General features: G+C 47.2%; 1 protein-coding gene across 1 annotated transcript in view; it reads right to left on the bottom strand.

The window, feature by feature from the left end:
- The window catches only part of NELFA (negative elongation factor complex member A), a 649,181-nt gene extending 633,913 nt beyond the window's left edge, over positions 1 to 15,268 (bottom strand). The window contains exon 1 of the mRNA XM_078678606.1: positions 15,118 to 15,268. The gene's annotated coding sequence lies outside the window, so the exon portion shown is untranslated. The remainder of the gene's footprint in view (positions 1 to 15,117) is intronic.
- Positions 15,269 to 15,493: the final 225 nt, after the last annotated feature.

The following is a 15,493-nucleotide window of genomic DNA, read 5'->3' as shown; positions in this document are numbered from 1 at the left end:
AGAAGAGACATTGGAAAGCTGTTTCCTATAACCCCACGACACAAAAATTATTGAGTACTACTGGTGAAGGGCAAAGTAGCCAGTTTGCAGAATTATATGCTGTTTATCAAATTCTAAAACAGAAATTGCCCGGAAAATGTTATATCTTTACTGATTCATGGTCCACCGCAAATGGACTAGTGGTGTGGTTACCCACTTGGAAATCACATGATTGGAAGATTCATAACAAGGAAATTTGGGGCAAAGAGTTGTGGCGGGAGATCTGGGAGTTCCTTCCTCAAAGTGAGGTAACTGTTTTCCATGTTGATGCTCATACACCTATTGACTCTTTAGATAAATTATTTAATAATGTTGTAGATGAGCACTCTAAAATTCGTGAAGCAGTGGTGGACCAACGAGATTCTGCTCTGGCAGGCTTGGCGAAATGGGCTCACCAAAAAGCAGGACACTATGGCGAGAAAATTACTAGCAGGTGGGCTGCTGAGAGAGGCATTTATATTCCTCTAAATTTAATTAAAACAGCTGTACTTCATTGTCCCATATGCCAGCACTCCCGACATAGAGAGGTGCCCCGAATAGTGAAAGGACAACTACATAGAGGAAAGTCTCTTGCTCAGATATGGCAGATAGACTATATAGGCCCCTTACCAATGAGTAGAAATTGTCAGTATGTGTGCACGGTCGTGGACACTTTTAGCGGTTATTTAATCGCTTTTCCTTGTAAAAATGCCACACAAGTCAATACCATGAAAACTTTAGATTTGATTACATTGTACTATGGTACTCCACTTCAGGTGCAATCTGACAATGCCTCTCATTTTAAAGGAAGATTAGTGAAAAATTATTGTGCAGAAAATAATATCGAGTGGGTGTTTCATATACCCTATTATCCTCAAGCATCCGGTCTGATTGAGCGAATGAACGGATTACTGAAAGATCAATTACGTAAATTGTCAGAGGGTACCTACAAGAATTGGAGAGATCATTTATCTGATGCTATGTTAATTTTGAATAATCGACCGTATTTGTATGCTAACTCTCCTCTAATGCGTTTATTCCCTCCAGCAATTGAGGTTAAACCCAACACAGTGACCAGTACAGTATCCTATTGGGAAATTACCCCTGGAGCCTTGGCTCCATGCAGAGCTACCCCTGGATCTGCAGGCTTAGACCTGCACTCTTTAAAAGATGCTACTCTACAAATTAATAGCATTACCATAATTGAAACAGGAATAGGTGTTCAAATACCTAAAGAATGTTTTGGTCTGATTGCTCCGAGATCTGGTTTGGCCTTAAAATGTATTCAGGTGCTTGGAGGTGTGATCGACAGTGATTACCAAGGAGAACTCAAAGTGATCCTGTTGAACAGTGGTGATTCTGAAATCACGATTAAGAAGAGTGATAGAATTGCCCAATTGGTTATCATGCCTGTATTCAGTGGTGAGATTCAGAAAGGTGCAGCCCCGACTCTGCTGACAATACGTGGTACAGGTGGCTTTGGTTCCACTAATAATCCTGGAGCTAGAGTATGGGTGCAATCACCAAATAATCCCCCTGAACAGGCCGAAATTATTGCAACTGGATCTGATAATACAATACTAGTGATGAGGCCAGGGCAAGAAAGCTGGAATGTAGTTCCGGCTGATAAATGTTACTTGCGAGAATAATGATGCGTGTTATTTGAATTACAGATCATTGCATGGATTGCTGCTGCCGGATGTGTCATCGTTGGACTCCCGTGGGTCTACTGCGACGAGAGTCAAGAAAGGGTCCGGGATCGGGCTAACTACATGGACAGAGAACGTCGACCCAATGCTGCGTGGGATGTTACTATGAACTTTTGGGCCAGTTTGGCCCACTCCATCAGCAACTCTTCCCATTTCTGCCTGGCCCCTAAGAGGTCCGTTAATGACCTCCTTGCCACATGTCTTGTGGCTGTTCCGATATCGACTACCTCCCTTCTTCATTTTTTCAATGTCACCAACACTCATCCAGATTTCATTTACCTTGATTTTACCCCATATACTTACTGTGTTTCGTGTACGGTCCTAATTGATCCAGAACCTCCACGTGCTTTTCAAATATTGACATTTAATATTACTAAAGGTGACATTTGTTATAATTTGACATGTAACCCTAGATTTATAGGCAAATGTGCCCAATTGAGATTAGAAGGTACAACATCATTTACAACCCATGAGACAATCTTGTGCCACACCAGGACGGAACACTCCTGTACCTCTTTTGATAATAATATGAAATGTGAGCGCATAATAGTGGCTGCAAGCCATTATTATCATGTCTCGTTACCGACTGGATGGCTTTTCTCTTGCGGTAACAGATCTTGGTCCTATATTCCCGCTAATATAACAGGTGGCCCCTGTGCCCTAACAAGATAGAGTCTGTTGCTATTTCCCCATGATGCAATGAGTTCGTCCCGTGTGACACGTGATGTCATGCTATCCAGTGACTGTGATTCCTCAATACATTTATATTCTAAAACCGAATACCTTAGTTTAGCAATCTCCATTATAGGCGTTCCTGCTCTTTCTGTATACAATGCAAAAACCATCGGCAAGATGGCATGCTGGATGGTGAAATCACTTAACAGTACCTCTAAAATTTTAACTGATTTGTTATTAGACAATCAAGGGGAACGCCGTGCTATTTTACAAAATAGAGTTGCGATTGACTATTTACTTCTAAAGCATGACCACGGCTGTTCTGATTTTGAGGGCTTGTGTTGTTTTAATTTATCTGACCATTCCCAATCTATTAGATCACATCTTAACAAATTACATGAATTAACTGAAGAAGTTCGAAAACATGTAGACATTGGATGGCTTGATTGGCTGTTTAGCTGGATACCAGATTTTCATTCTGTACGACAAATTTTAGGTGTCATCCTTTTGGTGATATGTGTTCTGATTGCAATTTGTTGTTGTATCCAATGTATACCATCCTTTCTAAAGATGTTCCGCCCAAAGACTATGAATAGATCTTTTAGCATTGCGTCCTATTATTCTTCTAATGATATACATGTTGCATAAATACTTATCTTTCTACTTTATCTAATTAACTCCTTCAACGATAGCATAAATAGTCGGGAGTGGAATGTACCGGCCGGATTATTTCTGGGGATGATGTCGACTATATGATGCTATCATTTAGTTTAAATAACCCTTCTATTTAGAAATAGGGGTTTAACCGAGTGCTTTATTAGAGTTTAATGCCTTTTAATCGATAGTCAGGCCAGTAGGCCCAAAACCAGAGAGCAGCCATTTTGGATGACTGTCTCATCCATTTTAGATGGATGACTCGTCTGTGTGAGGCGCTTGGAGAGCAAAGGGCATGTTTAGAAAAGAACTATTATTCACTAGTTAGAAACCGGCCGAGACCGGCTCTTATCGAAAGAATGTATTTTGCTCCCTGGTGGTAGACGCAATACGCAGGTGGCCACTGCTAACGGCGTGGGACCCCGGAGGCTGGTACAGGAATTCGGTGGGAGTCGGCCTAGGACTGGAAATTTCCGTAGAGAAAGGGAGAGATATATTATCGAAGAGTGGCGAGACAAGGGAGAGAGAGCTACGTGCGGAGCAGACAGATGAAGATGTTCAAAGAGCTGGTGATTAACTACTAGCTTGTAATTAAGAGGAGGAAGAAATCAAGAGCCCTGTGAGATTCAAACTGCAGGAGTGGTAGAAGCCGAGACGTAATCCAGAAGAGGGTTCGAGTTTCAGAGCCAAGGCAGCGTAGACGAGGTGTAGCGGTGCAGACGTGTATCCGTGAGCCAGAGTGGGAGAGCAGAGCCCCGAAAGCGAGTGAAGACCCGAGAGGGAGAGAGGGATCAGCTCCGCTGCTGAGATGGAAAGACGCACGTATAAGGTGAGGCGTTCTGAGTTAGTGTAGAGTACATATATCTAATAATCGTACACCTTTCCTCCCTTTTAGGTTGTAGATGCAGACTACTTGTGATAATGTCTAACTTTCTATGATTATGATTATGTCTAAGTAGAGAATAAAAGCAATAATGTCCAATACCGATATTTGAGTGTTGTTTCTTAGACAGGACTAACCTTTTTCTTCAACCAGATACTGGCAGGTTAGAAGGTGAGTTGGACCCTTCTAGCAGGTAACTGAGACATGGGAGATAGTGTAGCCTTTGACTGGAGGGAACTCTCAGATATTACAATGCTACAACTCTTCTAAATTGAGGACTAGTTATTAGCGTCGGCACGCTATAGGTGTGCCGCCGTCCATGATAGGATATCCTGCTGGTGGACAAAAGGTATACCAACAGGAAGTGTAGAATAGAATTGACCCCAAGAGTTAGGGAACAGTCTGGCGACTTTAAATCAGGTGAGTAACAGTCTGGCGACTTTAAATCAGGTGAGTAACAGTCTGGCGACTTTAAATCAGGTGAGTAACAGTCTGGCGACTTTAAATCAGGTGAGTAACAGTCTGGCGACTTTAAATCAGGTAAGTACTCAGAGCTCTATGTAAATATAAGATAAGGGATCCCTTAGACGTTAGTTGTACCTTTGTAAATGTATCCTTGTAAATAGCTAATAATCGTCTTCTCAGGCGAGTCTTCTAAGTATCTTGTAAATAGTGGCCTGAGAAGAGGGAAATTACGTGACGGCTGAGGCAGCCATTATAGATGGCCACCAAGTAATCCAAAAACCCAGTCGTTACAGGCGCCCACACTAAAACAACGTGCAACTGTGCAGCCCCCAAAGTGGGCCCTGGGGGAGCCGGACGAAGCAGGGCCAGAGAGCGCCCAATTATGTGGAGGCCTTACGAGCTACGCTGCGCCCACAATGTGCACAATATCTTCTCAGGCCTCCTTTGCACCAACCCCCGAGTGCGCGTATGCGGCGAACAGGGAAGCCCATTGGTAAGCTTTAGGGCCCGTACGCCAGTGCACGCTATTATGTGCAGGGTGTGTCCACTGAATAAGCAGCTCGAGCAGCTTACCTGGGTCCATGGCCTGGCCCCGATATGGTGTGATGGTGCTCCCTCAGTGAATGGAACTATACTGGGCGAGACTCGGTAGCTTAGTTGGTCTCAGATGGGGGGAGCCCCTGTGGAAGTACTTAGCCCCCAGCCGTCCTTACCATGGCTGGACATGAGGTTCAAGGCAGTTGAAAATGGAGTGTGGGCGGCCTATCTTTGTCCACAGACAGGCCTGTCTCCAACACGATGCAGCAATGCTCCCCCGATGATGTCCGGCGCACAGGGGGAGGCTCAATTTAGTTGTGGCTCGACTCGACGCGCCTCTGCCCCGGCAGCGGGACTCGCGACCAGTACACGCCGCAAAGGGAGAGGCCGCCGGGGACAAGGCTGGCTTTCGCAGTCGGGCATGTTGTCAGCGAGGGTCCGGTTGGAGAGGGGCCCGAGCTCCAGTCTCCGCTGTAGGGCACGGCTTCCCCGTGGGTTCTAGCACCATGATTCGAGCGTTTTCAGCCTTGCGGGACGCCCCCGGAGCAGCCGGCAGCTGGTCCGGTGAACCTCGGCAGATCTTCGGCAGCTGAACAGAGGATAATTCAGCGGTCGCGATGGAGCAAGTTGAAAGCTTGACCGCTTACGTCACCATCTTGGACACCCCCCCACTCAATCGCCCATACAGAAACTACCACTGCCACTCACTAAACAATACAGCTACTCACACACCCACTCCCCCATACAGCCACTTGCACAGCCACTCACTCACCCGTACAACCACTCACGCACCCACAGAACCACTTACAAACCCATTTACACATCCATACAGCCACTGTAAGAGTGCCCATTCTTCCTCAGAGTCTGCACGCGCACGCTACAATGGGCCCACCTATCAACACCTCCAACTCTAAAAGGTGTAAAACCACCGAGTCTTGGAGTGGTCAAGTGGGGGGAAGGGAATTAGGAAATGAACAGCAGGGACGGAGACCTGTGAAAGAAAAGGATAATAACAAACAAAAACAAATAATCACTTTTTCTGAGAAACACTATACCCTGAGTAGGGACACCAATGAACACTTGGTGATATTGGCTTTCAAATATCCAGTAATGGATTAGATATGCAATGAGTGATGTGGAATAGATTATACCTTGAAGTGAAACCACATACGCCTTGTCTGCTCAAAATCCTGTTTAATCCTGTGGAAATATCCTGCTAAATACAGTTGGTTGCAAGCGGGGGAGACCTAGACCTGATCCGCAACCTCTACAGCGAGTCACGGGGCGTAGCGCCTACAAAAGACCGTGCACCGAGCAGTGAGGCCTCCCGGTGCTTGAGGTTAGCTGGGCCTACCACCTCCATCTAGTTCCCAGGCCCCGGACAGAGTGTGGCAGGGGGCCGTGGGGCCGGACCGGGCCACAGAGGTGAGGAGAATTGATCGGAGCTAGGGTCGCGGGATACAGATCGCCTGCGGTGTGACCCCACCGAGCGCTCTCGCAGAAGTGTAGTGTGGGGGCTAGCGCTGGGCCCGGTGGTGACCGCGAGTGTGGGTCGGTTTCCGACCGGAGCCAGCCTCTTGGTTCTCCATAGCGGTCATGCCGGGCTGGAGCTTCCCTGATAACACTGATCTCCTGCTGCTCCCTCAGAAGAGCGAGGGGCGCTATACGCCGGCCGGTGGGACATTCCCCCACTTCCATCTGTACGTGGGATCTACCCTGCCATGGGGGTACACGCTGTCTGCTGGAGGCGGTGACCCTAGTAAACAGGTTATGCGACCCTCCGTTCTGATAGTTACTGGCTGGATCTTGGTGCCATGTAACGGAAAGCAGTTGGCCCCCCCTCCCCAAGTAATTTTCTCTGCCTCCCACAAGCGGCCAGTACACCAGTCGCAGACTACATTTGAGGCTCCTATACCCCATGGTGACGGGCTGCAAGCATTGGGGGCGCCGAAGGAAATGATTTGACCCAAGGACACAGCATGAGGCTATTTTATGGGGCGGGGCTGCGGCAGGCTGGTGGTCCGGCGAGTCTGGTCCCGGTAGGTGGGCCTACTTGGCTGGTCATTCCAGGCTGCAGAAACAGCCAGGCCAGGCTTGGTGCAGCTTGCGGCTCAGGGGCGGTCAGTTTCCGTGAGGGCAGGCCTGAGTTGTCTCCCTCCGCAAGTCCCTTGGGCAACAGACTTGTGCCGCGCCACAGTCTGGGGTCACCCCTGTTGGAATAATATAGTGACCTTGCAGTGCCCCCTTGGATATTTGCGATACCAGACATTTGGTACAATCATGGGGAAAGACAAGCATGGGGGCTCTGGCACGAAACAAGGAACCCTCAACCAATATACCACGGCGACAAGCGGCAGGAACCACGAAGAGTACCATTCCTGATAATGCACCAATCCTAGCCGCCAATACTGAGGCCAGGGATATACTAGATGCAAAAATTGGTGCTGTTGGATTTGAGGTCTCCTTTCCTTGCCAAGATCTAAGGACAGCAGTGGATCGTACAACTGAAACGGAAACGCGGGTCTCGTCAGTCGAAGAAACGGTGACCAATCTACAACAGCTCATCCATAAAGTTATGGTGATCTTGCATGATTTAGCTTCACAAGTCAAAGACGCCAGGGGACGCGCCAGATGCAACAACCTTCACTTTGTGGGTTTCTCGGAGGAGTGTGAAGGTACCTCCATGAATCGTTTCCTCACCCAGTGGCTCAGGGATCTCCTGCCAGACGAAATGTTATCATCTTGCTTTGTGGTCGAGAGAACCCACTGGGCACTGATGAAGAAGCCTCCCCCTGGTAAAAACCCACGGCCAGTCATTGCCAAATTGCTTAATTATGCAGATAGGGACACTGTATTGCAGTATGCCAGACTACATAAAGACAAACTCATTTTTTAATCTAGACCAATACTGATCTTTCCGGATTATACCCGCCTGGTACAGCAGCAACGTCAATCATTCATGCAGCAAAGAGACGGTTGCGGGATCTTAACATTCAATATACACTCCTATATTCAGCCAGGCCCATGGTGTTTATAACTCCAAGACCCATTTTTTCGATACACCTGAAGCCGTGTTTGCTTGGTCTGATGAGCATACCCACTTGAAACCTCGCTCTTCGCCACTGCTGGAGTCAGATTCATCCCGTGGTTCACAGAGAAACCACTCGAAGAGGCGACATAGGTCTGGATCCGATCCGAAGCTCCTCCAGCCCGGAACGGGCATCATGAGCTGACCTATAATTGGACTCTTTGGGTTCCGGATCCAGCCAGCTGATTAACATGTAAACATGTCTCATTTAGTGCATTGAGCTTGCGTGGACATCTTGCAGTGTGACTGTCCAACCCGGACATATATAACCCATGTTGAAGTTCTGGGGAAAGGCTGGGAACCGTTGGAGGGGGGACTCTCGGCTTCCCCGTTGGCGCTCAGGAGTGCCCCGCAGCTCCAGATGCTCCTTGTTTTTGGCAGTATGCGTGGTGTGGGCAAGATGATGGGGGATATAGGGGTTTTGTTTCTGTTGTTGTTAGTTATCACACATGCGAGGACACACACTCCAGTTCCCCTTATGGCACAACGCTTAGTATCCATACACATGTGTTGAGTTTCAACGGGGTTTACCCTGAAAACTACCTGACCTGGGTCAAAGAGTAAGTACGTTAAATATGGGTCAGTGTTTGGACATTATCACAAATGCATACAAAATTTAAAAAGGCAACAGTTCACCACAATGCTATATCACATTTCATATTTAATGAACAATTCTAGAAAATCATTAGCACAATTTTATCATTACAAAAAGAATGAATCACTAAATTCAAACCGTTCCAATAAGGAAATGCGAAAGTTCATAGGTAACTCTTGTACGTCAAAGTTATCTATCTCATAATCAAATTTGAAGGTGCTCACAGTGAAAAAGAAGAAGAAAGTGTTTGGGTTAGGGTGGGGGTGATGAGGTAAGTGTGGGACTGGGTAAAGGTGGTGTGACAATAACACAATCACAAACTGATTTAACAAAAGACCTTTACAGTCTAATACGATCCATAGTTCCCTATGTCCCTTCACATATAGGTTGGATTTCTCAATATATTTGGATCCTATACTGTGAGGTAGTAGTGTGGTTAGTCTACGTTTCGACTCCGCTGGATAAAAAGGGCTATTTGCGCCTCATTCTGGAGTCTTCATCAGGACAAAATGACATTAGAGCACCTAAAATTAAGAACATATATACATTGTCATAATCAGACATTCTAGGATGTAAATGTAAATGTAAATGTAGTTGAGCTTATATAGCGCACAGCTACCCGCAGTGGGTTTCCCGGCGCTTGCTTAGGGAACCCTTCCTGGTATTCCCCTGTGAGATAGCAGGGTATCCACAAGGTGAAAGTCAGGCATCCCGCCGCGAGGGGCCGTTGTGGAGATTAAGCAAGCTATTGCCCAGAGTCGCAGAGTGTGAACCCGTGCGTCGAGGAGGCACCGGGGTGAGAATTATCGAGTCCGTGGAAATTTTTAGCCCAAGACCCGCCGAGGCGGGGAATTGAACCCTGGTCCAGGACCGATCTCAGCTTCCGGGTCTGCTGCCTCTAACCCCTGAGCCACACTTCTCCAGGATGAACTGGTATATGTTGAAGGGGTATCAAGTTATCTGATACCTACTTCATGACCGTCTGGGTTGGACTTAAATAAGTTCCTCCATTGCTTGATTAATCTGTGGGAATATATAAGAGAAGAGAGGGGAGGGGGTCTCTTGGTTAGGTTCTGGGACGCATCATTGTTGGCCCAGTAGGAGCATTGGTGAGGAGTTAAAGAGACTTACTGATAAGTGATCTAGGAAAAACCGGGTATCAATCGGCTGGTTCTCCGACACGTCATTCCAGATATTGAATTAAATCGGTGTTTAAGGCGTTACCAATCTGCCTGTCCTGGTCGCTGGAGTAATCAGGCACTGATGATGGGTCTAAGAGAGGGGGAAAGAGGGGGAGAGAGCGCGTGCATGAACTGCCACTCTGATACCTTTTGCACAGCAGTGTTTCACGATACGCCTAACACGCTTCTGAGGTACCATTAATTGGATACGTATCGTGTCCATTCTAAACTCGATGCACTCAATTGGGACAACGGGAAAGTGATTACCTAGTCACTGTGGGTTTCAAAGGGCATCTATTTTGCATGGTTAAACAAAAAAGACGCATATCCCCCAGCCATAGCGAGTGGCTTCCCACGGGCGTCTAAACATTAGCCTGGTCTATCAAAAAACAACATCTCGCTGGAAAACGTACAGGGCGTATCAGGTGGCATCGGGAAGCCCCCCCGTTAAAAAAAACGCTAGGACACAGACGAGGTGTCCTGCGAGGAAGGCAGAGCCTGAAACATCTCCCACGTATGAAAACAAAGGATTGAAACAGATATCATATGCATATTATTAATCGCGCTCGGATCACCGAAGGCTTATCTCTCCCCTTTTGCCTTGTCCACACGTTTAATTAACCATTCCCTCACAAGGGCGTCTAATGTTTAGAGGAATTAAAGGAATTAAATGCGACACTGGTAGCAATGTACCCGGGAAGGACCCCAGGCCCTAATGGGTTACCCATGGAATTCCTTAGATCACATATGACTACATTGGGCCCTTATTTGTTGATGGCCATTCAGGATGCACTCGAACAGCACATGCTACCCCAGTATTGGCAGCATGCAGAGATCGTTCTCTTTTTAAAACCAGGCCGCCCACCGGAAGATCCCTCCTCATATCGGCCGATATCCCTGATAAATTTTGAACCCAAGCTTTTGGGCAAGGTTTTAGCAGATTGCCTACGAGTCTGCATAAAAGACCTGGTTCATTTAGATCAATCTGGCTTAATGCCACATTGGGCTACTCGCCACAACATTAGCCGGGTTCACAACGCTATAGCTTTGGCCCCAGAACTGGGACGACCCGCAGCCATACTACTTGCCGACATTGACAAGGCATTTGACTCCCTTAGCTAGGATACCTTTTTCAACTCCTTGAGGCAGTCAATCTCAGCGCACGTTTCATAGCATATACATGCCTACTGTACACAGAACCTGCCGCTTCAGTGCTTATTGGGTACATCACTCTGCCCCCTTCCATTTGTCGGGGTCCGAGACAGGGTTGCCCCCTATCTCCTTTTTTATTAGCTCTAACGATTGAGACCTCGGTGGTCTGGGTATGTAGAAATCCAGTGCTTTGGAGATTTGAGTTGCCTTGGTCACAACCTGATCGGATTGCACTATACGTGGACGACGTCCTCTTTTTTATGACTGTCCCGTGGATCGCGGGGCCATGGATCCTACAGATCCTTCGGATATTCAAACAAACCTTGGGGCTCCATACTAACCCCTGCAAATCCATATTATTTCCAGTCTGAGGTGACCAGGGGAGGATTTCATGGGTGTCTCAGTTGTTACAGGCGACAGAGGGCTTTAAATATCTATGAACTTTCATGTCACCATGCCCAAAGACCTCATGGACACAAAACATAAACCCATTTTTGACCGGCCTCCATGACGAGACAAATATATGGTCATCTCTTCCCCTTTCGTTATATGGGCGCTCAGTGATATTTAAGATGGTCTCTCTTCTTAGACTGTTATACAGACTACAGAACTTTCCATACCATATACCGTGGTCATTGTTTGCACAAATTAACGCCATTCAAAATAAGTTGTTATGGAATGGAGGGGCCCCCCTCCATCGGTTACTATATAGTGAACAGAATCTAGATTTCCTCATGCATGCCAGTAGAACAACAATCCGGATATGGAGGTATACTATTGGGCAGATGGGGTAGCAGGGACGCTTGACTCAGGCTACCCGCTTGTGGTACGGCACCCATCTGCACCAGGTGGCCACCTTCAAGGGCTTTCGCAAATGGGACCTAATAGGTATCTCCACCGTTGGAGACGTGATGGAGGGCACCACACTGAAGTCTTTCCAGCAGCTACAGGTGGAATTTCAATGATATAAAATGCAATTCTATAAATACCTACAGCTACGCCACGCCCTCACTCCCACAATTCTCACCCTGGACACCCTTCCGGAGTTCCACCCCTTGGAGGGTCGCCTTCTCATGAGGGATTTGATAGCTCATAAAATAAGACAGATATACCAGACCCTGACGACTCATTCTAAGATGATCCTTCATAAGACCAGGGGGGCATGGGAGGCAGATGTTCCGGACATGACTGACGATGAATGCGCTGAGGCCATAGCCAGTCCCCGGGGTGCTGCCGTCTCCTCTCGATATCGCCTCATACAATTTATATGTACTGAGTGTATTATACCCGACTCCATATCTGGAAGATAGGAGTCATTCAATCCCCCCAATGTCTACGCTGCAGCGGAGATGAGGGAACGTTTTTGCACACGCTTTGGGACTGTACTGTATCACAGCCTTTCTGGTTGTGGCTTGCCTGGGTGAGGTGTTATCCTGGGACCTCCCATTCGACCCCAAACTATTTCTATTGCACAGCATTTATTTTATTTTATTTTTTGAAAAGTTTTATAAAGCGCGAACAAGACCCAAAAGGGTATCAGAGCGCTGTACAGAAATGGGAAAACTAGGGTAACAAACTCAAAGGGACAGTACGTGAAGGTTACAACAAAGTGGGGAAACAGAGTACGTTAAGAGTTGGTGGTATCTGAGGTGTCCTACAGCACGAAAACAGTTGACCAAAATAGCATAAAATAAAGCGCACTCGTCCATTACAATAAGAGTCAGAATATTAACAAACAAGAGCGTGAGTCAGTAGATGTTGTTAAAGTTTGTTCATGAGTAGCCGTTTGACCAGTTTCTTGAAAGATAATGTGGAGGGATTTGATCTGATCGCAGAAGGCAGGGAGTTCCAGATTCTTGGAGCCAGACCGGAGAAAGTACGATTGTAAGATTTATTCTTTTTGAATCTTGGTGGTTCCAAGAGTAGGGTGGACGTACTTCTAAGGTTTCGGCCAGCGCCCCAGAGTTCAAGCTTATTTGCCAAGTAGATCAGAGTGTTATAATGTATGGCTTTATGGGTCAGGCAAGCTATCTTGAATCAGATTCTGTCTTTAATAGATAGCTAATTTAGTTGCAAAAGGTCAGGAGAGATGTGGTCATGCTTTCTGAAGCCCGTGAGGAGTCTCACCGATGCGTTTAGAATGGGGCCAAGCTAGCTTTGGCAAAGTCCAGTGAGGATCACCAGACCATATTCCAACCTAGAGATAACCAAGGATTGAACCGCCAGCTTGCTGGCTTCGGGGGGTAGGAAAGGTTTGATTTTCTTAAGGGTGGTAAGTTGAAAGTTGGCTCCCCTATTAGCTGCACTGATGTGCGCATGCATGTTTAAGTGCTTATCGAAGGTGATGCCTAGAGATTTGGCAAAGTCTACAACATGAGGGGTGCAGTTCAGAACGGTGAGTTATTTAAGCCAATCCAGGGTAGGAGCCAAGTCATTGGGGGTGGAATCAAAAGGAATTCCGCTTGGAGAATATTTAACAGCAGATGGTTCTGAGCTAAACATTGGGTTTGTGCAAGTGCAACATATTGGGGCTCATTAGGATGGAGGATTTTCCGCATCCTCCTGGCCGGCGGAAGCCACCGCCGGCCCGGAGGATGCGGAAAATCCTCAGCGGACCCACCAAAGACCCACCGCCACATTAGGATGGCTGGTGGGTCCTGGTTTCAGTCCGCCGCTTTTCCGCCGCGGTTGACTTACAAACGCGGCGAAAAAGCTGTAACATGGCTGGTGGTGTCTATCAGACACCGCCAGCCATATTAGGATAGTGTAAAAGAGATGCTTTTCCACGGCGGCTTTTCCGCCGTGGAAAAGCATACGGAATTTGACTTAGGGGGCCCGTTGCGGGCCCCCTGGGTGAAGGGGTGGTGAGGGGTGCACATGGGGGGTACCCATGGTACCCCCCTGCATTTGTATGCAGAAATCGGCAGGCACCGCGCGGTGCCTGCTGCTTTCTGCATACAAATGCAATGTATGCATTTTTAACATTGCGGCGGGTGCAGCTTGAAGCTGCACCCGCCGCAATGTTAAAGATAGAGGATGGGACCGCCACCCTGGCGGCAACATCCTAATCTTCATGGAGGGAACGCCGCTGCCCATGCGGACGTTCCCTCCTACTCTGGGGTCGCTGACGGACTCAAGTCCGTCCGCGATCCTAATGAGCCCCTCAGTGTTTTTATGTCCTCTTGAGAGGAGACCTTCAGGGACAATTGCGTCACATCTGCATACACATGGTACTGAATGTTAGCAAGGTTTAGAATGACAGAAAGAGGTTCCATAAAAATGTTGAAGAGAGTGGGAGAGAGAGCGGATCCTTGAGGCACTCCTATCGTGACAGGGGTACTGGAAGTAAGGGCCTGGTTGGTTTTTATCCTTTGTGTACGGTTATGCAGGAAAGAGGTGAACCACAGTACTGATGGGAATGAAGGTAACCGGTAAAAACATCACCTATTATTTCTGGCCCTGACCATAGCTAAGCGGGATATCGCTCTACTGTGGAAGGGAACATCCCCCCGACGATAGGGAAATGGCAAACAGAACTGGATAGATGCATGGGAGCAGAGATTGCGGTCTTACAAAGCGAGAAGTTGTCCCCTAAAACATAGGAAAATATGGTCCCGATGGCCAGAATATCGGGGCATAGATCTTACCCCTCTTCCCTCCCAGTCCCCCTGATGCATGTGTTTTCCAGTCCGCCCCAGGCCACAACATGACACATTCAATACCATATCTCAGGCGACACAAAGATTCCAACATTTTTACCACAGTTTACAGGTAATGGGAATGTCCACGCACATTTTTTTATTGTTATATCTGTTATTGGCCATAATTTTGTATGCAAAATCTGGTACTCTCGATTTATCTGATGTTTCAATGTATATATGCAGGGCTGCTGCTCAGTTGATACCATGTAAACTCAATGAAATATGTTATAAAAAAATAAATAACCTTTTGTATTTGACTCTAATACACAATAAGGCTAATCACACAAATATGCCTGAATTGTCCGAATACCATACACCGACATTAATATGTCACAAGCTTCATTCAAATTCCTTTTTCCTCACTCTCTCTGTCTCTCTCTTCTTACCGTACAGAGTACGGCCTACTCTGACTGCATACACGATGCAGGCTTGCAATGCGGAAGAGTTTGATTTTCTCACCAACTGCGGGGGCCGGCTGCTTGACCTGTTGCGGGAGCCGGAAGCGTATTCAAAACAAAGGATCCGTCGGGAATCCAGAAACAACGTCCCCGATCAACGGAACTGCCCCGCCAGAGCCGGAACCAAAACAGAGAAGGGAGAGCTCTGCACCTGAAGCACTCCGATGGAATAGTGAGCGGTGAGCTCAGGGTGTGACTAGCTTTATGCGGAATGCCACACCCAAGATGGCTGCCAAAAAGAGTTCTGGGATATGTAGTCCAAAGTGACTACAAGGACCTACAAGATAGAAAAAACACCATGAGGCCCCTCCAAATGTAACACAAAGGCATTGATGTATAGAGGCACAATGGCCACAATGACCATTACCATGATTATA

The sequence above is a fragment of the Lissotriton helveticus genome, chromosome 2_2, assembly GCF_964261635.1.
Source record: "Lissotriton helveticus chromosome 2_2, aLisHel1.1, whole genome shotgun sequence".
In the NCBI taxonomy this organism is placed as follows: Eukaryota; Metazoa; Chordata; class Amphibia; order Caudata; family Salamandridae; genus Lissotriton; species Lissotriton helveticus.
This window is presented reverse-complemented; position numbering and strand designations above follow the sequence as displayed.